At 38.9% G+C, this 25,028-nt stretch overlaps 1 pseudogene across 1 annotated transcript in view; it reads left to right on the top strand.

Annotated features, from left to right (window-relative positions):
- The window catches only part of LOC146459855 (uncharacterized), a 40,772-nt pseudogene extending 15,858 nt beyond the window's left edge, over positions 1 to 24,914 (top strand). The window contains exons 5-19 of the transcript XR_014857777.1: positions 615 to 992; positions 2,025 to 2,228; positions 2,594 to 2,922; positions 3,631 to 3,769; positions 4,531 to 4,582; positions 5,236 to 5,777; positions 6,684 to 6,989; positions 7,412 to 7,610; positions 9,233 to 9,438; positions 11,165 to 11,349; positions 18,653 to 19,609; positions 20,051 to 20,265; positions 21,721 to 21,761; positions 23,067 to 23,163; positions 23,648 to 24,914. The product of XR_014857777.1 is annotated as an uncharacterized LOC146459855 (transcript). The remainder of the gene's footprint in view (positions 1 to 614; positions 993 to 2,024; positions 2,229 to 2,593; positions 2,923 to 3,630; positions 3,770 to 4,530; positions 4,583 to 5,235; positions 5,778 to 6,683; positions 6,990 to 7,411; positions 7,611 to 9,232; positions 9,439 to 11,164; positions 11,350 to 18,652; positions 19,610 to 20,050; positions 20,266 to 21,720; positions 21,762 to 23,066; positions 23,164 to 23,647) is intronic.
- Positions 24,915 to 25,028: the final 114 nt, after the last annotated feature.

Raw genomic sequence — 25,028 nt, 5'->3', positions numbered from 1 at the left:
ACCTTCATCCTCTCTTGATTTCGCTAATAATTATTTTTATTTATTTATTTATTTATTTATTTATTTATTTATCTATTGTTGCTTATCATTATCGCTAATAATTATTGCATTTACTTCTTTGGCAGAGAAGTAACAAATATGAAATAACTTAAAATAAATAACCTAAAATTTTCTCATTCCAAATTGTCGCACACTGGCTGTGCTCGAAAGCCAGTGGCATCCATTTTTACCGGACACATGCCTATTTTTTAGATGATGCACTAACAAGGCTTCGGTCTCGAAAGAAAAATTAAAAGCAGCGATGTTTTCGTAAAATTAAGCGATCAACTCGGCGGCAAAGCGCTTTAGGTTCACCAAGTGAAGTACGTGCACGCTATCATAAAAAAGTTATAAGTCCTATTAAGCTGATACTTTCGAGTTATATCGAACTTGGCTAGTTTAAAAAACTACTCTATAGCTAGATGTTCTAGCTTTGTATCTTTCACTCTTGTAGTCTCCTGACTATCTAAAGCCACCATTGCATTGCATGGCATGGCATGACGTGGCGTCGTATTGCACGCATTGTGTTGTATTGTGTATTGCATTTACTTGCTTTATTTTACATTTCCTTGCAGCCCTATGCCCAACGGGTTGGCTTCCGGGTTTTCACGGATCTTGCTTTAAAAAATTTTCCGAGACAATGGGATGGAACGCTGCTAAATCCTTCTGCGCAGCATTCGGAACAAACCTTGCAATTTTGAATTCACAAGCCAATGTTGAGGCAGTTTCCTCAAGAATTCAAGACTGGGCGTGGATTGCTTTGCACAGGGATCCGACAAACGGCTCCAGATGGCTTTGGATTGACGGATCACTCACTAATTACACAAACTGGGGCAGTGACCAACCTAACAGAGACGTGGGAGGCACAGAAGATTGTGTAGCAACCAAGGCTGGACAAAAATGGCATGACTGGCCCTGCAGAACTTCTTTCCGCCCCATTTGTGAAATCAGTCGTAAGTGAGAGGTCATTCAAACTAACAGTTATAGTCATTTCTAAAGGTAGTTGTTTTCAGTTGCCGAGTATTTATTCAATATATTTAGTTCACACTTCTTATTATTTTCTGTTAAAGTTAATTTGTAATCATTCACCAGTAAAGCTTATAAGTCACAAGGTATATGCCACTAATGCCTTTCGATATCCAGTCAAGCGCTAGATGTGCATTATAAAAGTTTCAAGTATCCAAGCCATAAGTGACTATTTTTTGGTGTTCCACAATCTAGGACGATTAAGCCGAACTAAATATTCCTGAATAATTAACCCTGCTAGGTATGTGGGTTAGTAGTTTTAACGACTATTTTAACACCTTGCATCATACGGGACTTTAAATAGGTTTATAATAAGACTGGCGAGTCTCCAGAAAGTGTAATCCTCATATTCAATTTTCATCCAGCAATAGATTTAGTTAACAATTATTATTTATTTGCTATTTTTTTTTTGTTAATTATAATTATCGCTAATAGTTGTTGCATCAAATTCTTTTGGCAGAGAGGTAACAAATATGAAATAACTTAAAATAAGCAACCTAAAATTTTCTCATTCGAAATTGTCGCACTCTGGCTGGCCATGCAAAATAGCAGTTTTATTTTTATTCTAATTGCTTTAGGAGCATTCAGTCGAAAACGCGATTTTGTGACCGTTGGAGTTCAATTTATTTTTTAAATAATATCGCACTTTCTCTATTTTTGAATGTGTTTAAGCTTGACTTACAGCAAAGCTTTTGTAACCGTCCACCTATATTTGAGATAAAGATCTTTTCTCGCTTTGTGTTTTCAATGAAACATATTTCCTGACTCCTCCATATGTCCGCTTGAACCCAATCATTCTGGAATTAAATGTCATATTGTTTACTATCACTACATGTAGTCTTCATTCGTAAGTTATCGCCTTTTCCCGGGGGAACATCAAAGATTCTGTTTTACCTAGTAGCTACATCCTTCTGACCAATCAAGTAGTTACTTTGTTTTTCTTCTTTTCTTTCTCAAAGCTTCACTAGTGTCTACTTGTAAAAATATTACTCTGAAGAATGGTGTGCATATTTATCCTCCACGGTGTCTCATATTAAATCAAGATTATGGATCAACTTGTACTTTTAATTGCTCCAGTGGTTACCATCTCAGTGGTCCTGCCTCTATAAGGCGCGGATTTTGGGGATCCTGGAGCGAGGATGTCAGCACAGTCAGCTGTAACGGTTTGTACTGAGTTGCTGTTATTCAAGGTAACGTTAAGAGTCTATCTCTCTTGCCATCCTTTTTAAATCTCACATTCCTTTACCCTACACTATTGAGTAATGACAAAGTAAAATCAAAATTTAAGTGCCAAACTTCCAAACATGCAATGTAATTCATTACCTTTCAACGCTATGCACGACGTGCAACTTAATCTTTGATAACCCTTACTGATATGAATATAAAGATGCAGAACAAATTTACCATTTCCATGCTTCTTACCAGAAAATTAGATTGAACGACTAAGCATCTTACTTTTGAATGCGGATGAATTTATTATGCATTTCTTTAAAGGCTTATAATTCTTAGCATTTGCTTCAATTACCAGAATGTTGGAAAGCTCTCGGCATGGAAGATAATGCTATCGCTGACGAACAAATCAGGGCCTCTACACAATTGGATGCTAATCATGCTTCCAGCAAAGGCAGATTGCAACTTAAGGCGGCTTCGAACAATGGCGGATCGTGGTCAGCCCTTATAAATGATGTCAGTCAATGGCTCCAGGTTGATTTTGGAAATCAGCAAACTATAGTAAAACGTGTGGCAACACAAGGAAGTAACGCTAAGAGCCAGTGGGTGACGAAATACAAACTGCAGTACAGTTACGATGGCTTTAACTTCCAGTACTACAGCGAACCAGGACAAAATGAAAACAAGGTATCATACACGTTTTCGTCGTAAAAACGAGTTTTAAAAAGAAATACACTTCAATTAACGCTAGAATTATGTAAGCCCAGACTTTTAAGGAGCGAATAACGTTAACTATTGAATAAATCGCTATCCAACGGGTAAAATGTACTCCAGCCAATACTGAAATCTTATCCGCTGGATGAAATTATCCACACTTTGAAAAAATAGGGCCAGGTTTTTGAAGTGAGTAAGACTTTATGTAGGCGTAAAATTTTTCAGCTTTATTTATCCAACCATCGAGATCACAATTAATTCACAAGGGCAGATCCACATATTACACCCCTGATCCTTGTTCGCTTCCGAGTTGCGATTCGCAGAAAATATTGCAAATATTATGGAACAATGAGTGATAAATGCCAGTTAATCTAAACTGAACATTTCATATGGCAAGAACTTACATATTGTTGGAGCTTTCTTCCATGAAAGGTCCAAATATCCACAAATCCGTACTATGGGCTAATGTTTGACTACAAACGTGGCGATTCTTTGTCCTGTGCGGACAAACAGCCACTAATCTTTATGGGGCCAGAGGCCTCCCAACATTAAAATTAACGATAAAAACTCTACAAAATTGAAAACTAAGGTTACAACACTTTATCATTGTGATAACAAATCCTGAATATTTGATAATTTCAGAAACTTGAATCATTCTTTATGGTTTGTTGCTTCTTTTAGGAGTTTGTTGGAAACAAAGACCAGAATACCATAGTTATTCATGACCTGAACAAACCAATCAGAGCTCGTTACATCCGATTCAGACCAACAGCTTGGCATAACCACATATCAATCAGGATGGAGCTCTATGGCTGTAAAGGTACTCAAGGTTTCCTATTATAAAAAGTAATCTATGTGTTTCTTTTTTCATTTATGGAAACTTTATAATACAAACTTTACAGTGGTATAGCAAGGAAAATGACTTCTTTTCGGCTAGGGTTGTGAAAGTTGCCTGAGTGTTTCAGTTGAAGTGCGGCTTCCTATTAACACCACGAAATATTCGAAGTCAATTTACGCCAATTTACAATGTTTTTGGTATGATTTGGCGTCATAAAATATGGTTTTCATAACATTTACATCGTATATCGTTTCGTCGGGCATATCTGTTCAATTTTAGGCACTTTTTCGCAGATTTCATATTAAGAATATTGTTATCCTGTTCTTTTATTGTATTTACATCACAGTCAATGAAGATGATGCAACAAACATCCTTCAAGCGAATCCATATTTCAGGAAGCTCGATTCTGATAAGTGGGCCAGCCCACAAAACAGTCAAAAATGGAGCATAACGAAGACATGTAGTACATCTTTGATCAAATTCATTACACTATGTTTGCCTTCGTGTTCTTACTCCTTTATACGACATTCTTTTAAATTGACAAACTTAACACCATTTGAGTTTTCTTGTCATTCACTTTCATCTTTAAAAAGAAAACTGTTACAGACTCATTGGGTACTTTTCTTTTGGGTAATTATAAATCACTATCACCAAGATTGATATTATTTATCTATTTTTTTTATTTTCGTAAAACGGACACTTGACGTACGGGACGTGATGTGCCAGTTATGATTTCCTTTTAGGGAAGAGAATAATCAGCCATTGGCTCTTAGATGGTTCCGATCCAGACGTAAAGTAAGCAAATGAAGAATCAAATAATTTGTGTTTTTTTTTTAATTAAATGTTCAATGGTTCGGGTGTCCATATATCTGTGGACACTGGCGTTACAGAAAACACTTCCTTAAGCAGCTGAGAAATTGAGTTGAGACCGTATAATAAGTTACCTTTAGTATTTCTCTTGTTGTTTTTCTATTCTTTCTTATTCACTTCGACAACCGTTGTTTAAATTTTGAGGATCAAGTTCAAATTGTTGAAATTGAATCATTATGTAGAAAAAGACTTGCGAATGGTTGTAGTTCAGTGTTCGCGAATGTTATTTTTCCCTAAAAATAATGATGCAGTGTACAGTTTGTACAGTGAAAGCCCGCTCTACGGAGACCACCTGAATACTAACACTCGCTATAACGGACAGTTTTCTTGTTCCCGCTCCATACATTTTCTTTAAAATTAACCGCTTAATAAGGACACTCTGTAATACAGACACTTTTTTCTGGTCCCAACGGTGTTCGTAATAACCGGGGTTTACTATACTTTCCTTTGTTAACACCCTGAATTGCTGTAACAATACGTTAATTTTTTTTGAGGCAATTGAGCTTACATGCAATTGTTTAAGAGATCTACATCCTTCTCAATACAACAGGTATCATTTATTGTTATTGTTTTGATAGATATTTTGGTACTGTGAACTTTACTGAGGGCTGGTGTCCTGGCAGCAAGGCCGCCTACTTTAGTCAAAACAGCTCCTACGCTACCGTGCCTAACATAAACATCACGAATTGTGATTTTACGATTGCGTTTTGGATAAAATCCAATGGTGTTGATGGGCCTATAATAGCATTCCGGACAAACAGTGGAAAAATATTTTACATAGCAATGAAGGAATCCATCGTCTTTCTGTCTGTTTACAACACTCTGACAAAAGCAAACTTCAAAGTCAGTGATTGGAACCATATAGTGGTAACTTGTGAGCAGTTCAAGATCAAAGTCTTCGTCAATGGCATTGAAAGAGTATTGCGGGAGAAATGGAATGAATACTTCTTTGTTTCGTCAGTCCATGGGCAGCCGAACTGTATTATCGGAAATAATCCGCATTTTTTCAAGACCGGATTAATAGGGGAATTAAAAACACAGTCGTTTATTGGTTCAGTTATGGATCTCTATGTTGTTGGAAGGGCTTTGTCTGTGGGTGAAATATCAGATATATTTCAAGGTAACAATCAATTTCTTATTACTTTTTTCGATACCCGCACCATAAAATCGCTATATCGTTTCAACAAAAAAACCTCATCAAGGCCCATAAAACTATCAAGATTCATTTCTCAACTGCCGTCCATTTCCTGGTAATTTTGAGGAGATTCCCGTTCTCGCTCTAATAGACCATTTGATGCAAAAGGTTTTGGTATATTGTAACGCTATTAAGTTCGGTTGATGTTCACCGACGTTTCGGCAGTGCTGCCTTCTTCTAATAGACCATTTCCGAGTTGCAGGGAACCTCATCATGAAAGCGATGCTAAGTTCAAAACTTTTTCATATGGAAATTAGTTTTTTTTTTGCATATGAATGAAAACTAATTTTCATAATAAAAACTTTGCACTTAGCCTCGCTTTCACAATGAGGTTGAAAGCAACTCGAAAATGGCCTGTTAGTTTTCATCGAAAGATCACGAGTTTCCCAAGTATTCTTCAGGATACAACTTCAGACATTATTTAAATATATCCCATAAATTATCGATGACGAGCAAATGACGAAAAATCGAGGGCAGGAATTTTATTTGATGCGTTTCATTAGTCAGAAGGACGAGGTGAAATGAATCGGTTATGTAAGGTTGAATGCGCTGGATTTGTTTGGAATCTTCTCTAAAAAAGAACAGTTGCAATGACCAGAAGAAGAGTTGATGAAGAGTATGCAATTTGAAACTAGTTTCTATTGTTTAATTTAGGTCGTGATCTATGGTCAAATAAAGAAAACGCATCTGGCCAAGATTGGTTATCATAGGGAGGTTGAAGGAAGGGGTCCAGGGGTCAGCACCAGGAAAGCAACTAGTTCCCATAACAATGATCAATAATGAATAAAAATGACGCTTAGTGTGTTGATTTTTTCTTTAACATTTATTTAGGCGAGCCTATACCTCCTGTTATCAATAACAAAGAAACGGAAATAAATGGCTGCGATGTTAATCTGACATGGAGTCCTCTACGACGCCAAGCATGCCCTTTTACGAAGTACAGGATATATTACAGAGAAAAGAATTCACAAGAAAATGAAGCTGAGTGGAGTCGAATAGCTATTTCCCAAGTTACAAAAACCTTCCATGTCATACGACTCACTTGTGACAAGGAGTATGAGATTGCAGTCTCTGCGTTAATTGAACTGAAAACCGAGAGTAAAAAGTCAACCTCTTGGTTTGTAAAAGTCAACACAGGTGTGATATTATTTTATGATGAAGTTATAATTATACTTCGTGTAATAAATTGAAAGGAGGTGTTAAAAAACTGTGAAAATCATTTACATTAAGATCATCCATTCAAACGTTACAAGTGAAGAAGCTAAGGTTTGACCTTGTATTTATTCAGTATCCCCAACTACTACCTGCAACTTTGAATTATTAGTTTATTCTTCACCCAAGTTAAAAGTGTCCTAGCTGAGACAAGATAAAGTTTTTCTCTAGATTTTGGAGGTAAATGAAAGAAAAAAAAAAAAGAAAGAAAATAGCGTCCTTTTACAGTCATGTTCAAGATTATTTATCCATTTGTCTAATATGGTCCAGTCTGTTGCTTAGTTTTAATTGTTCTGTTTTTGCCGTTTAACACTAGCTACGTTTTTTTTTTTATATAAATTTTTCAGCGAAGAGGGCTACTACTACCAACACAAATGATGCTACGACAGGTACAATTGGTACTCCAACAGATAAAAGCGTTACTGCAAAGATAGCTGGAATTATTGCTGGAATTTCTGTAGCTCTTGTGGCTGTGATAATTGTGGGAATCAATTACCTTAGAAGAAGGCAAGAGAACGAAATACACAGACATACTAAGCACGAAAGGTAGGCTAGGACGCTGTCATATTTATTTAACATATAAAGCTTAATTCAAGCTGGAAGTAATGAAAGAAATAAAATTTGCATTGAATTCCAGGTTATATAAGTATTTTTCCTTCGAATCTTAAAGCATATGAGGCCAAATAATAATTATTAGTATACACCATACAAGTGAATAGTGCTTTACGCGCGCGCTGATTGGCTAGCTCGGAGGTGATTAGCCAAGTACTATTCACCTCCGAGCAGCCGAAGAGAAACAAGATGGCTTCCTGTTTCGCCACGGTTACTTAAGAGAAAATTATTTCGATAAACGAGGCCGCTGTTAAAAAAAAATACATAAATGCCAACAAAGTTTGGTTTGACGGCATTAAAAGGTAAGTTATTTAATTTTTTCAACCTCACATTCTAAGGCAAAAAATGAAAATACAATCCCTTGCTTACGAAGACTGCCGACCACTAAAACTACAATGAAAACAATGAAACATCTAATATTTTTCAGCATGGTTTCAACAACAAGACGTATTTCACAGAAAAATTGAAGAAATGGCACTGCAGGAACTAAACAACTGCCTCCAAAAGTTTTATTTGTTTGCAAGAAAGCGAGACGGAACTTTCTACAATAAGAAATCGCTTACCGCGCGGCGCGCGAAATTTCATTCCATTTGTCGGTATATTGTCAGAAATAAAATAACTTTTTGGTCGGCTAGTTATTCAGCTTGTTCAGTGTCGGTGAAAGTGACGGATATTTACCCCGCCGCTTCGCAGCTCGGAAAATATCCATCACTATTTACCTCCATTTCGGTGAATAATTGTTATATAAGTATTTTTGCAGTGGCGGATCTAGGGTGAGGATCAGGGCGGTCCGGCCCCAAACCCCCATTAGACCCCTGGGTTTTTTTACTACTTGTTTGACACTTAAATTTTTGCATCGACAAGATAACATATTACTATTCATTAGGTTATTTTAAAAAAAAATTATTTTACCATTAAACTAAATTCCAGGCATATTAAAAATGTACTTTTGGGGGGGGGGGGGGGGGGGGGAGGGACGCTCTAGAGGTCTGTTCTGCTCTGCTCGCAAAGCACTATTGCCAGATCGCCGTTCACAGAAACATGTGCTCTATCCTATTGTTTTGCGGAGCCGCAAAACAATAGGTTTAATGAGCAAAAACAATCGCTCTGCACGTGCATTTTACATTTTGGTACAGTTCTCTGTCGTCCACTGCAAAACCACAACGTGGAATTACCACATTTAAGGTTTTAAGGAGAACGTGAACGCACGGCAGCGAATTTTTCACTTTCTTTCTTAACTTGTATGCCACTCCTGCCAATTTGTTTCCTGGATAGTTCGCCATTTTTATAAAAGTTGAGCGAGTTGAAACAATCGCGAACTTGTTGGGGAGGCGGGGGACACTCGGAGGTGTGGGGGATAAGTAATCTGCCTCAATAAACTTTCAACAATGTTTCTGAATCAAAGTCTGGATCCCCCCCCCCCCCCCCCTATCAAAAATTCCTGGATCCGCCCCTGAGCTACACAAGAATCCAAACAAGAGAACTTCAATTAAATAGCCAAAGCAAAAGAAGTCTAAGATTAGATACAATTTTATATATATTTCGATTCATTTAAGAATGAAATCCAACATCGTTCCTTTGCTGCTACGAGAAGTCACGCCTAAGCGAGTAACCATCATGGAGGAACTGGGTCGAGGTGCTTATGGTAAGGTTCACAAAGGAGTCATGAGGGAATTACCAAAGAAAGAAGTATTTTCCAAGCCCAGAGAGGAACGAGTGGACATCGGTGAAGGACGAGTGGTTGCCATAAAAGTTCTACTTGGTGAGAAATTCTTTTATGTGCAACGCTACTGGGATTTTTACGTCATGGGTCCAAAACTGTGTTAATATCAAAGCTAGAAGCAAAAGAGAAATATCAAAAATGATGTTCTCAAACAGAGAAAAAAATATATTCGCTTTTTAACAATGTCGGTTCAAGACGCATTTGAACAAATTAAGAAGGTAAGCCCATTTTTCAAGTAATATATCAAACACGAGACACAGTGTTTCATCACATATCAAACACCGAGAAGAGAGTTGAAAATACGACGCGTAGCGGAGTATTTTTGACGAACTTCGAGGTTTTTGATATTGTGATGAAACACTGTGACGAGTGTTTGATACAACTTCTCAAAAAAACCTATTTTGAAGGAGAAATTAAGGATGCAAAAACGAGGAGTTTTTCATCAGATATCCAAACACGTCACGGTGCATGATTTTCTTTGTCTTTGGCTTTTGAATTATTAATGAGTTTGAGAGAGGTAATCCATTTCCGTCCAATCCGTCTTTAGCCAGAGTTTCAGAAAATTCGCAGACTAATTTTGGTATAAAACCGAACATTTCTCCTCGATTTTCTTAGATTCTTGTGTCTTTTAGGTCCTTTAAGTAAATAAGGAGAAAGTAAAGAAATACAAGTAAAGCAAATTAGGTCCCTGATTAATACTTTACAATACGCGTTTTCGGCTTTATACAAATGTATAAGAATGATGGACAAAGATGATCCACTGATCCGGCTTCCCAAATTATTGTTAATAGCAAATGAATGTTGTGCCGCTTGAAATAAGTACACAACAGTATAATAAATCAGAGAATCACCTCTGTAATGTCTCAGGTAGAGTGCAAAGTAAAACTAGATGAATCCTAGTGAGCGTCAGCCCTAGTAAGAAAATAGAGGACGGCTCGAGGTAAAGAAAAATAATCTTTGACCACGACCGAAATCGAACCCAGGACCTCCGGATTTGATCTTCCGTTGCTTTCATCGATCGTTTATTTTATCAAAAGGTATACTACGCGAAATATACTACGCGACTTCGTATAGTGAAACCATTGATTGGTGGGGTGGAGGTTGTATGTAATCAAACGCCTCCAAAGCTTGGAATTTTTTGTGAAATTTATTTGGAAACAACTTAGTGTGAAATTCGTTGCTACCATGGCAATGATATCTTAAAGTATAATTTTGCTGTTCCACGTATTTGTTTTATTTTAAGGTTATGATAGTATATTTGTTGGTCTTGATGTCTTTTTGATCGATTTTGGTCGTTGAACCGTTGGTAAATCGTGCCGTAATCCTTACACCATGCAGCGTCATCATCTCCCGCTACGGGATTCGTACTTGACTTGGCATGAACGAAGAGCAGTGATTTAATTTGACACTTTAAGATAGACAACAAAGAAAAGTTACAGAAGTGCTGCAAGTCCCTCGGGTAAACATTTCTTACAAATACGTTTATTGCATTATCTGTTATGGACCGGTTGACTCACAAATCAATGGGGAATCTACATTGATGTCTTTTCATAGATACTCCCAGTTTCCTTTTTGGTGCAGCCTGTTTACTGACTTGTTGATTGGCTGACTGACTGACTGACTGACTGACTAACTCATTCACTCACTCACTCACTCACTCACTGACTGACAGACAGACTGAATGAATGAATGAATGAATGATTAACTGATTGATTGATTGATTGATTGATTGATTGATTGATTGATTGATTGATTGATGTTTCAGAAAGGGCCGGCGAAGAAGGCAGACTACAGCTACTTCAGGAAATAGAACTTATGAAAGAAATAGGTTCTCACAGAAATATTCTGAGCATGCTCGGCTACTGGGTCAGGACAGAACCCATCATGCTTATCTTGGAGTATGTTCCACACGGGGATCTTCTTCAATGGCTTAGAAACAAGAGGCACCAGGTCAGAATCTAGTTTAATTTCTTACTTAAGAAATATTGGGTTACTCAGATTTAATTTCTCACTACTTTTGGAATTTATCCCGGTCTGTGAAGGGCCTTAAAGTTAAATTAAAGATATCCAAAGTCCTGATCTTTTCCTGTACCCGTTGAGCTTGAAGGTTTTATTCCATCAAACAAAGCAAAAATCAAAGATCTCTTGTCGCCACTGTAGAACGCAGGAACAAGTTCTCAAATGAAAATGGACCGCCAGCATCTAAGATCAGTATTTTAATTCACCCGCTCACACAGAACATTACATGACAACAACTCGACCGTTAACTCGCACCTCGCTTATGAATATTACAATCATAATAGCTTTATCCTGATTGGACAATAATGGTGCATAATTATGCTTGAACACTACATCCCTCCTTTTCTTAAACGAAACATAAACAACGCTACGTATCAGGGCTAAACAAAAAAAACGAAAGCCTTATAATTAGATTCATTACAAGCAAACAAAACAAAACAAAATCTAGCTTAGCAGTCACGACATAAGCGGACTAAACACTTAATGACATAACATTGTCCTTGGACCGCAAGCTAATTCCTTAACGATAAAACAAAGTCATTGAACCGCGAAGGTCTTTGAACTTGGCGAGTAGACCTACGAACAACATTCGGGCGGACTTCTGGTTCTGGCAGTTTACGTCCATTTTTTCCTTCATCTCGTCCGCTATCTCTTTCTGCTGGCTCTGGATCCTGTCTTTCTCCCTCACGATCAGCTGTTTCTGCTGGCCCTGGCTCCTGTCTATCTCCTTCACGATCAGCTGAACAACCGCTATCACTGGTTACGGTCGCGGACGCACCCTCCGGCAAATTGTATTTCTTGACAAACGCTGTGTTGCGCTTGAACTCTACTCCCACGTCATTCCTGACAGTTATTTCAATTCCCGTTCTGAACGACCTTAAATGGACTTGGATCAATATCAATCAATATCAATAAATCTTTATTTAAACACGGTAAAATCCATCAGGAGTATAAAAATTAGAAATAACCTAACTATCCTAAACAAAATTCAAAACCTGACTACAACTAATCTAACTAAAACCTGTTTTTCATGAATGCCGTGTGTAACATTAAAAATGAACATTAACTAATCTTTTAAATTGACTAAGAGATTCAGCTTCTCTCACATGACAGGGTAGTCTGTTCCAGAGAACTGCTCCGCTATAAGAAAAGCTGTTTTTCATGAAATTAGTTCGCGGAAACGGGACAAATAGTTTGTTAACAGAGTCCCTCAGGGAGTAACGCGTTTCATTTCGTTTAACAAATTTAGATGATAAATATTCAGGAACAAGACCATTAAAAGACTTGTATACCATTATGGATTTCTGTATTTGAAATTGAGTGCTCAAGTCTTTCCAATCGAGTTGTCTAATTAAACGGTTAGCATCAGCATCATAGCTAGAGAAGGTTAAAACGCGAGCGGCACGGTTCTGAAGCTTCTGTAGCCTGTCAAATAACGTTTTACCACATTTACCCCAGACGAGATTGCAATAATCGAAATGAGATTGAATTAGTGCGTTGTATATATAATGAAGGGTAGGTGGAGGGACAAAAGGTCTAATTCTTTTTATTGCTCCTATTCCGGAAGCGATCTTTTTAGATAATTTATCAATGTGTGTTTGCCACCGTAGATTTTCATCAATAAATATGCCAAGCGATTTGACAGAGGAAACGTGTTCTATCGGAACATTATTAATCGAGAGCTCAAGTGGGTTCGCCAAAGTACTCAATTTTTGTCTGGAGCCAATTAGCATGAATTCAGTTTTAGAAGTGTTCAAAGTAAGTTTATTGGAAATAAGCCATTTGTTTAGGTTATCTAAATAGTGATTCAGATTTAACTGTATTGAATTCACATCAACGCCAGCATAAGTAATGTGGGTGTCATCGGCATACATCCTAGGCTGGCACGAAGTAAGGCAGTTTGGCAAGTCATTAATATAAATTAGAAATAAAAGGGGGCCAAGGATTGTTCCTTGCGGTACCCCACATTTAAGAGAGCAGATTCTAGAAAGAGAACCGTTAACGAGACATCGTTGTGTACGATTAGTTAAATACGACTTAAACCAATCAAGAGCTGTACCTTGTATTCCATAAAGGTTCATTTTAGATAAAAGGATATCATGGTCAACGGTGTCGAAAGCCTTTTTTAAATCGAGAAAAACCACAGCATTAACATTGCCACGATCAATATTAAAGGCCCAATTATCCGTAGCTTCCAGAAGGGTAGTCACAGTTGAGTGTAACGAGCTAAAACCCGATTGATGATTAGAAATGATATCTTCATTGGTCAAAAAGTTATACAACTGATCATAAACAATCCTCTCAAACACTTTAGCTATAACGGAAATGACTGAAATAGGTCGATAATTATTCAGATCAGATTGCTCACCTTCCTTGAACAACGGAGTAACTCTAGCACATTTCCAATCACCAGGAAATATACCAGAGACTAAAGATTTATTAAAGAGATCACATAGTGAAACTGAAATAAGATCAGCACATTCACGTACAATTTTAGCAGAAATATTATCAAGACCTGTTGCTTTAGATCTACATAATTTGCTTAGATGTGAGAAAACAATGCTGCAGTTAGTCGAAGAGAAGCTGAATTTGTTGTTATTTACCTTTATATTATTGATATAACTTGAATTATTTTTAGCAGTTGGAGGTATTTCATTACCAAGTCTTGGCCCAATTGTTGAAAAATGGTCATTAAAAGCATTAGAAAGCTCACTAGAATTAGAGATGATGGTATCACTCAATTTCAGTTCTTTCACCGTTGTATTATTCACACGACGGGATGTAAGTTCATTAAAGGTTTGGCACGTTTTTCGAGGATTACCCTTAGATTGAATAAATGCATTAGAATAATAAGATGCTTTAGAAGTTTTGATGTCATTGTTTATTATGAAAATTGCTTGACAACTTGTTCGATTTTTCTGCCTTTAGAAGCATTGCATCGCCGACTCTAATTGACTTAGGGACAGCGCCTCTCTTGTCGTCCGCATATGTCTTCCCTTTCAACTTGTTCGACCAGTCTTTGTCGCGTGTTTCTTCCCGTGAAACGTCCACCGTCTCTCTTCTCAGTTCCGGTAGTTTGGACCGCATCTCTCTTACAGACATCAAAGAGAAGGGTGTGGCCCCGGTTGTGACCTGCGGGGTAGACCTGCACGCTGTCAACCATGTAACCAATTCAGTGCGCAGGTTCTTCTTCTCCGAATGTGCGATCTGCAGACACTTGAGCAAATAACGATTCTGACGCTCGACCTTGCCATTGGCCTGCGGCCATAATGGAGTAGTCCTTCGATGTTCAACACAATGACTACGTAGAAATGTCTCGAACTCCTCGGACACGAATTGTGGACCATTATCTGTCCTCAGGAAAAACGGAACACCAAATTTCGAAAACATCGGGGAGATCGCTTCAATAATCTTGCCGCTCGTGGTAGACTTCAAGATAGCCACTTCCAGAAATCAGCTGAAATAATCAAGCACCACCAAAATACTTTCTCCCGTGGGCAGGGGACCTAGCAGGTCTGCGCTGCAATCTTGCCACGGCACGGTAGGAGGCAACACACGAGACATCGGCTCAGGTGGGTCGTAACCTGAAGTAATCTGACAGCCACGGCACACCTTGCACACCTTTTCTGCGTCCTTGTCCATTCCCGGCCACCAGACTTTATTGCAAAGTCGATATTTCGTCTTAACGATCCCCTGATCCCTTGACCTTGTCCTGTAGGATCATGGGAACTTCAATCCTAGTACCACGAAGCAAAATTTCACCATAAATACACAATTCGTCCTTGATAGGAACGTACGAGGAGAGTTTACAACGTTCCCAGTCACCAGAACGCACACAGTTCTTCACTTGACACAGTTCCTCATCATTGTAAGACGCCTCCTCAATTTCTCTTGGTGACAAAGCAACAGGCACACTGTTCTCTACGATGTTTTTGACGAAGTCATTCTTTTCGCCACCGTCACATGACCCCACAGATTTTAACCTGGATAAGGCGTCAGCAATGTTCGTCTTTCCTGGTCGGTACACCACTGTAAAGTTGAATCCTTGTAAGCGCAACATCCATCTGTCAATTCGCGCGCAAGGCTTTGACTTGCGCGAATATATGCGCTCTAAGGGTTTGTGATCTGTTTCCACTTCAAAAGTTTCACCAGTAACGTACATGCTAAATCTTTCACAGGCCCAGACCAATGCGAGTGCTTCCTTTTCAGTCTGACTGTAACGACATTCCACGTCAGACAAGTTTCTCGACGCATAGGAAATGACTCTCCACACACCTACCTGCTGTTGGGTCAGAACTGCCCCTAACCCCACTGGGGACGCATCAGCAACAATTCTTGTCCTGCAGCCCGCCTGATAATAAGCCAGTGTCTCGGCTTGTGTAATCAGCTTCGTCAACTCTTGAAATAATCTCTGCTTTTCAGCAGCCCATTTGAACGTAACGCCGTTCCTGGTCAACTCCTGAATGAGCTTAGCTATGGATAGTAGGTCTCGCATAAACTTCGCTGAATACTGGATCAAACCCATGAAACATCGAACTTCACTTGCGTCCTTGGGAGGTCTTGCGTCTCTAATAGCAGCCACTTTCTCTTCGCTTGGATTAATTCCGTTACTTGTCAGTTCATGACCGAAGAACGTGAGCTTTGTCAGTCTAAACTGGCTTTTGTCTCCATTCATAGTCAGTCCCACTTCACTCAGCCTGTCAAGCACTGCAAACAAACGTATATCATGATCGTCTATGTCCTTGCCATGAAGAATGAGATCATCAGCAATATTCACAACCCCCGCACAACCCTTCAAAACATCTCGGATAATTTGTTAGTATTTCTCCGGTGCTGATGTCACACCAAACATTAACCGCTTGTATCGGTAAAGCCCGCGATGCGTGACAAACGTTGTGACGTGTCGACTCTCTTCACTGAGCAAAATCTGATGAAAGCCCCACTTGAGATCAATTTTGCTGAAGACGGTACTTCTGTGTAAATCATATAGAAGCTCCTCCACCGTTGGAATCGGATGCCGTTCTCGTACAATCGCCTCATTTTCACCGCGCATGTCCACGCAGACCCTCACGTCTCCGTCTCCCTTAGGTACAGCTACCAAAGGTGAAACCTATCCCGACGGCCCCTCTGGTACGTCTTCTATTATGTCCAGCTCCAGTAGTTCGTCAAGCTTCTTATCGACCTTTTCCCGCAACCCGGACGCAATTCTACGCACATGCTGTGCTACAGGCTTCACAGTGTCGTCAATGTGCAGTTTCAGCTCATACCCCTTTAAGAGACCAACGCCCGAAAACAAACTGCTGTATCTCTCACGGATATCACACTCCGCTTGCCCGCTCAAATTATTTGCCTGGAAAGGACCGATGTGTAAGACGCGAACCTTCTCTGCGGTTCCACGACCTAACAACGTTCGCCCGTTGCCCTTGACAACCACGAAGTCAGCCGTACAACCATTGCTGCTGCCCGAGAGCATAACATCTGCAGTGAAAGTTCCCAGAGTTGGTAATGGTTCTGTGCCACAGTAAGTGAGAAGTGCCTTAGCTGACTTTCAAGACTCCCACCTGAGGCCTCTCTGCTTCAACAAGTCCCAGGTTTGCTGGCTCATCACATTGCAAGTAGCTCCTGAATCGATAAGGACATCTGCTAAATCCACTCCTCCGATGATCAGATTTATCAAACCACTATCTTGTTTCACTTGGTCACTGCACTGTTCTACCAAGAATACATACTCAGGACTCTGCTGAACTGGTCCGGTAAATTGTTCACCATCATCTCCGCCAACCACTTGGTTTGTTTGTCTTGTTGTACCAGGTCTAAATCTTCCTCCACCAGCAGAACTTCTACCTCCACGGGTTTGACCTCCGCTTCCACTAGCCGCACCTCTGCCCCGACCAGTAACACCTCGGCCTCCACTTGTAGAACCTCTAAACTCACCCCTACTACGACCTTGAAGCTGTGGACATCTAACCATAAATTGCCCAATAACACCACATCTTCGACAAGCTTGATCACTTTCGTATCGAACGACACCAAGAACCGACATCCAACGAAACCATTACCGAAGAACCACTCGACTCCGTTCTGCTACTTGATTCCGATTCACCACCCGGCATCTTTTAACTGCTTAACCGTTAAATTACCTACCCGTCGATTCTCGAATCCTTGAATTAAAAATCCTCATCGCCAATGTAGAACGCTGGTACAAGTTCTCAAATGAAAACGGACCGCCAGCATCTAAGATCAGTATTTTAATTCACCCACTCACACAGAACATTGCATGACAACAACTCGACCGTTAACTCGCACCTCGCTTATAAATATATTACAATCATAACAGCTTTATCCTGATTGGACAATAATGGTGCATAATCATGCCTCAACACTACAGCCACTGCCCACGTTTTTCATTCTACTGCCACAAGAAAGAAACTAATGAACATTAGAGCTAATGTCCACCAAGCTTGCAAACATCCTTGCTTATGAAAAAACCTAAGTGATTCCCTATATATATGGGAAACATTGATTTTATTGGTTGAGTTTGATGTCACCATGGCAACCAACCATTCACAGTTTCGGGAAATCAGCTATTTCCGTTTAAAATAAAGAAAATTAGTTTTATTACAAAAAGTTTTATGTTTTATCTCATTTTAATGTTCGTCTACTGGTTTTTATTACTTTTGTCTAATTTTCGCAAACTTCGAGTACAGTGCCAAAATTGAACGACCGTTATAACCAATAATAAAAGGAACACTAATATGCATGAGCTAGACCATAAACGTTGGCAAGGAAAGTAATTTTTCCTCCTTTTTATCCTTCTAGACCGGGAAGGGGGTGAATTCTGCCCGCGGCCACTTTGAACATGAATAATGTTTTTGATATTTGCGTAAACGGCATTAAACTTCAGGACTTTTTAAGAAATTTATCTGGTAAAAAAATTTTGTGGTCGGTTAGTGTTCATTGACTTTGTTGTTACCATGGGAAGTAATTTTCGATAGGCAGTTTTTTTTTCAGAACGTGGAAAATCTCTTTTTTGAATGAAGAAAAATTACTTTTATTATTGTAACTTTTGTTTATTTAGCTAATGTTAGTGTTAATTCCTTTATTGGTTTTGATTACTTTTTGCTTAATTTCGGGGTTTTCCTGAAATTTTTGGAAATCTTAACATCCTTAAATCACGTTTATCCTCAGAAAGACACCAACCCGTTAATTGGTGCCTTTTCTTTTCAATTTGCAGCTTAAATTAAAGAATACGATCGACGTGGGCATCCGAGAATTAGCCTTTCCTTCAACTGACGGCGAGGTAAGTTATCAAGGAAGCGCAGAAGTACAGCTTGAGGTTATCGACAAGGAAGGAAGGTTGAGCGATATTGAAGAAAATATAGAGGAAGGAGTAGGAGCTGAAGGAAGTGATGATAAAGTGAACCTGACCCCAGCAGAAAGTCAAAATGCTCAAGGAAAGAATGGATTCAAGCCAAAGCAACGAAATTGAGAAGACCAAAATGACAAGGGACCAATTACCAGCCCTAATGGTACTCCATTCCTTGACGTCGAACCCCAGTGCGCTATCATGGAAGACCAGGAACCGAGTGTCCATGGACACCAAGGTCTCAAATACTCTGCTTTGAACGTGGCCAAAGAACCTGAGTGTATCTCTCATCCCAACAGCAGCCTTGGGGAGTCAGGCAAAAACACAGAGGTAAGCATCATTATCAGGAGCGACCTTAAAGATGGCGATGAAAACAGAAAGCAAGGGGAGGACTTGCAAATGTTAACAGTGGACAAACTAAGCGAGCAAACAGAGAATACTAACATCAACGACAGCTTTGATGTAAGCATTCAGTCTCCGACCATCCTAAGTCAACAAGGCACCACAAGTTTTGAACAAGAAAAAGAAGACAAGAATCAACCAGTCATGTCGACTTTGGCAGTGCCTTCAGTCCACCTTGGTCCCGTTCCGAAAAGAAGAGAACTTCCTGCTAAACCAGAGTGCAAGAAAACACAAGAGAAAGAGACACTGGACAAAGGCTTGATTACCGCGAAGAAGGAAAGCACCGAAGAATTTAAGATCATCATCCATCCTGAAGATGAGCACCCAGGAGATGATGATGATGATGATGATGATGATGATGATGATGAAGTTATTTCTGCTGAAGATCTTCTATGTTTTTCCTGGCAGATAGCGCAGGGAATGGTACGTAGACAACCCAGGGGTGAAAGCCAGAGACTGTAAACATTTATATGAAACTAACCGAAAATTTCGTTTACCCTCTCCAGTTCTCAAGTCCTTCATTCCATACAGCCTTCCATCCCTCCACTTTGAAACTAAAGACTTTAATATCCAATCATCCTAGGATATAAAATAGCTTGAAATCAACTCCACCTAACTCCCAGTCAACCCACACTAAAACTCGACGTGAATTAATTAAGCCAAACTGACGTTTTAGAATGAACACCAGCGAAGAAGGAATGATTTACTTGTTTTCTGTTTTCAGTTTAATTAATTGGTTTGTTACAGCCGTAACCATAAGCTTCTTTATAGAAAAAATTACTGATGCTATACTTTCAAGATTTGTCTCGACAGAAAAATCTATCATTTTCTTGATTCTTTAAATCCATTTCATTTTTTCGGCAGGAATATTTGGCCAGCAAAGGATTCATTCATCGTGACTTAGCAGCCCGTAACATTCTTGTTGGTGAGGACAGAAAGGTTAAAGTTGCAGATTTCGGTTTGCTACGCCACACAAGTGATGGTGAGATATACGAGGTGAAAAACACGAAAAAGCTGCCCATCAAATGGACGGCACCCGAGGCTCTTGAGAGCGGCATATACACTTTAAAGAGTGACGTGTGAGTATGTAATCTTTTCGTAATATACATACTACTCAAACTATGATATCGCATCACTATGTCAGTGCTGCTGCCTTTGGGAAGCAAATAAAATTTTGCCCGGCTGTGAGAAATTGCGAAGAAACGGCAATAATAAATGGAGTCCAGAGTAATGGCGTGGTTACGTAAAGGTTTGGTTAATTGAAGCGAACCTTTGTTTTCTAGGGAAATTCGAGCAATTTGCTGTATATTTTATAATGCAATGTAAGACTAGCCATTAAGTATACTCTAAGATGACACAAAGCGGTGAAATTTGTTCCCATATGCCTCTTGGCATCATTATCAAGCCTAGAATAACGAATGAAAGAACTAACGTATGACAAAGGTGACAAAAATGCGTTCATGAATTTATAGTAAGGTTAAGTGACAATAATTGTTCATTATAATGTTCATTACTATGTAAAGTATTTGAAAGGTAACAGCAAAGGTGCACTTTTCATAAAAATAGTATAGCACACACAGAATCGCTCTGCGTGTTAATCCTCGGTTTATTCTACCATTTACCATTTTGTTATTGAGTTGCTATAAAACACGATAATGTAATAAAAAAAATTGCCCCCAACTATTCCCCCAACGTTTGATTATGTCATCAAAAGTTCATTCAGTTTAATCGCTTATTTTTATCAGAAAAGGTATTTCCCAATTTAATTTGATTGAAATGAAATTCTGGCCAATAAAAAGCAATTATTTATGAAAAGAGCGAATTCTAGTTCCTAAGGATATAGCTCTGTGAAAGAGCAAATTCTAATCTTCCCTATGAAGTTGAAAGTGCTACTGTGAGGGAAATCGAGTTATCTTTAACGAAATTACTGGGCTTCAAGGTTAGACCTTACACTAAAAGAACAAAAAATATAATTCAGAACAACCTGCCCGGTGCCCGATAGTACGCAAAATGCGTTTGCCATTACTCAAACAGCAACTGCTTGAGCCGACAATGTTTTGCAGCGGCTTCGCTAGGTCTCTCGTGACGTCATCTTATTATCTTGGCGAAATGGATAAGCGAGAAAAAGCAGTCGAAATGGTCAAGTTCTTCCCCTGCTTCTACCGAACGTAGCTCTGATTTCAGTTCCAACGCGAGTGGTAGTTTTGAAGACAATGGGAAGGAATAACATGACGTCGGCCTAACTCTTCGTGTGGTTCGCGAACATTTTTGAATTGAGTAATGGTGGCAACCCGAATGTGAAAATTACGCTAGAAACAATCCGGAGCTCTCCGTTGGAATTACAATTTAAAATTTGGCATGGGTTGTATTCTCCTCTCTTCTTTCCAATGCTGAAGATAAAAGGAAAGGTATAATGTTGATCACAGTAGCACTTTAAAATTTCAAATAGAAAATAGAAATGAACATATAAATTGGACTTTCCTTTTTACCCAAACGAAACAATTTTTTTTCAATACCATATGATTCTGTTTTAGATGGTCTTTTGGTGTAGTGCTGTGGGAAGTGGCCACTATGGGTAAGAACATAACTTATTTACCTAATTTCTATCAAAATAGTATAATGGCAAAAAAAATCAAAAATCAAAATCTCTACTTTTCTGGGTTCGTAATGATGTTTTCTTGAAAAGCCATCAAAGTTCCTATTTTTAACGTTAAAGGGGAAGTATCACGCAAATTTGCTGTCATTTCAGAACCCAAAAACGTTTGTCTGTCAGCGGAAACAAAGAAATAATTGTCAAGTTTGTTATAAATTATCACCCCAGTGCAAAAAACCTGTCGATTAGTGCCTCTGGCCAGAGACAGAGTGGGCCGGTGTGAATTGAAACTTGAAAAATGTTAGGCTAATGTTTTTCAAGTTCTCGCATTTTCGTTTCCAAAAAAGGTGAGAACAGATCACGAGTTGTTCCTTTCAAGAATTGAATTGATTTTTTTCCTCTCGTCATTCTAGAATTATTTGGCAGCTGATTGAAGGTCTTATTTCATCATTTTTAACAAAAGATACCAAAAAACCCATGATACTTCCCCTTTAACGTTCTAGTTCCTCGCCATGAACTATACTCAGGCCTTCACAAAGCACAAAGACTGCAAAACAGTCCAGGTTTTTTTTCTCTATCTTGAACTTCAAGACTGCGTCAACTTTGAACATGAATAACTATCTGGTCGGTTGGTATTCATTGACTTCAATGTTACCATGGTAACCAATTTTTGAGAGGCAGTTTTATTAGAGAGTGGAAATTTATGTTAAAAACAAAGAAAGTTACCATTTTACTGTAACTTTTATGTCTACAGGCCATCTTAGTATTCTTTAATTTCGGCGATTTCCTGAAGTTTTGGGGAAATCCAAAAAATCCAATATGGCGGATGCAAGATGGCTGCCACATGCCAATCATTACCTAATTTTCGCGTCATTTTGCGTCATCACTTTCCTTTGTGGACCTTAAAAGAAACATATTTGGACATACTTTTTTTCCTGCCAGCCTCATTGTAATATTTATAATAGTAAGGAAGAAATGAAGGGGGGCAGAATCCGCCTTCCTCCCGGTCCCAAAAGCCAAAAAAAAAAAAGAAGAAGAAGAAAGAAAGAAAAGAAAAGATAGATAGGGTTAAGCTGAGATTCAGTTTTTGATACTTATATTGTGATTACATTTTTTTTTTGTTTTGTCCTTAACATGCATGTAATAAGGATATTTGTCCCACATGGTCGGTACGCGTATTGAAAATGAACCTTACAATTTGGGTACAATTTAAAGCTGTGCAGTTTTCAAATAAATTAAGCGTGTATTTCTAATATCTTGCCATTTTTCTCTGACCTGACCCTTTAGGAGGCATCCCGTATCCTGATATAAGCAACAGACATTTGTACAATATTCTCAAGACAGGATATCGCATGGAGAAGCCCAAAACGTGTGGCTACGAAATGTGAGTAACTAAGCCCTGGTTTGACCTTACCTTATAAAAATAATATAGCCAGGCTATTCAACGAACTGCTTAGATAAAAGCGAATATTTTAAAATATGTCCAAAGTTTATTTCCTTGATAAAAAGAAGTAAATATTCAAGGAAAGTTTACCTTTACGCTGGACGAAACCTGTTCAGTGAGGCTGAATTATGTCGTAGTAGTCTCGAAACGTATTGTTAGGCAATTAGCACAACAATCTTTTGGTGGGAAAAATTTTATTTGGCAGTGAAGGGGTTTTGGTTAAGGATGCTGGGAGAGGTACATCTGGTGGCACCCCGGTAGTAGTCCTTTGAATAATGGCCTGGACCGTTTGAGACTACGGAGGAGGGGACCATTCTTAGCTTAGTAGAGTACTCCCTCCTTACCGTCCCCACCTGACAGACTTCACGTTAACATGGATAAAAAAGTCCTTTGTTGCCTAATTTTCTATATTTGACCTTTCCAGTTACCAGTTGATGATGGACTGTTGGAAAGACGATCCAGATAAACGTCCGACTTTCACACAGCTGATATCTATAATGGAAGAAATGATGACAGCAGACACGCCATATTTTGAACCCAGCAAAACAGACGAGTCTGAGTCATGTTACAGTAAGGTAGCTGCTAGCACCAGTAAAACAGCAGAACTAGGTAGCACCACCATTACTGGAGAACTTGATAGCACCAACAAGGCCGGGGAACTGGCTAGCATCACCAAGGCCGGAAAACTGGCTAGCACAAACAAGGCCAGAGAACTGGCCAGCATCAGCGACTCCATAGAAATGACCAGCATCAGCAACACCAGAGACCTGCCCAGCACCAGCGGCATCACAGAACTGGCTAGCGTCAGCAACACTGGGGAACTACCTAGGAGCAGCATCATCTTAGAAGTGGATACACATTTGTAGTTAGTTCAGTATCAGCGAAAAAAAAGTCATTTCCATTCGATATGCTGATAACAGGTGTAGATAATTTGTTGTCAAATTGTAGTAGCTCATTGTCAAATGCTTTTGAATCGTAGTAGCACATCATTGGCCAGGTCTATCCAGCTAAGTTAATTATGTAGTAAATAGAACGTTAGCTTTAGAACTGGTTATTACCAAATTAGCTGAACTTCAAGACAGGAAAACCTTCTGCACCAGGTGAATTTAACAGCAAATCTCCGTCTTCTTTTATAGAAATCAACATCTAGGAAAAGAAATAGGTGAGAGGTTCTTGAAGACATTTTGTTCATACGCGTAAAGGCGGGGAACTTTGGGGGAAGGGAATTATTGGACCAATGCCGCATGAGTTGAAGATGTTACCTTTTGTACACCTCCGTCTGGACAGTGTATTTTGACAAATGATGAATTGTTAATTTAATTCTAATATAATATTGTAAGACGCAAGTCAAAAGAATGAACAGTAAAACTATTTATATAGGTCACGGTACAGAAATGGTCAGGTTTAGTGTCAATCTTAATCATTACATTTGCATACGAAAGGATCCTTACCATCATACTCGAAGACCAGTGAAGGATCCATTGGCTATTTATAATTTGTAACACGTAACATTTTTTGAAAGGCATGTTTTTTTAAAGGTAGAGTTGTAAGGAGCTTGATTGAATTTCGTTAATGAAGGTCCAGTTTCTACCGGTAACGTTATTGACCATGTCAGTGCTAAAATAGTTTGTAGCTGAGGCATTAAAATAAAGCAGTTTAAAACGATCACTGACCTGGTGCAAGTTCTTTAATCCGGCGAATAACGAAGACAGAAAGATTATTGATATTTTGCTGTTTTTTTTTTTTTGTCTGACGAATTTAGAATTAGCGTTGTACTAGGAAAAAGAATCTGATGACAGAATATA

The sequence above is a fragment of the Pavona decussata genome, unplaced genomic scaffold, assembly GCF_977016875.1.
Source record: "Pavona decussata unplaced genomic scaffold, jaPavDecu1.1 SCAFFOLD_215, whole genome shotgun sequence".
In the NCBI taxonomy this organism is placed as follows: domain Eukaryota; kingdom Metazoa; phylum Cnidaria; class Anthozoa; order Scleractinia; family Agariciidae; genus Pavona; species Pavona decussata.
This window is presented reverse-complemented; position numbering and strand designations above follow the sequence as displayed.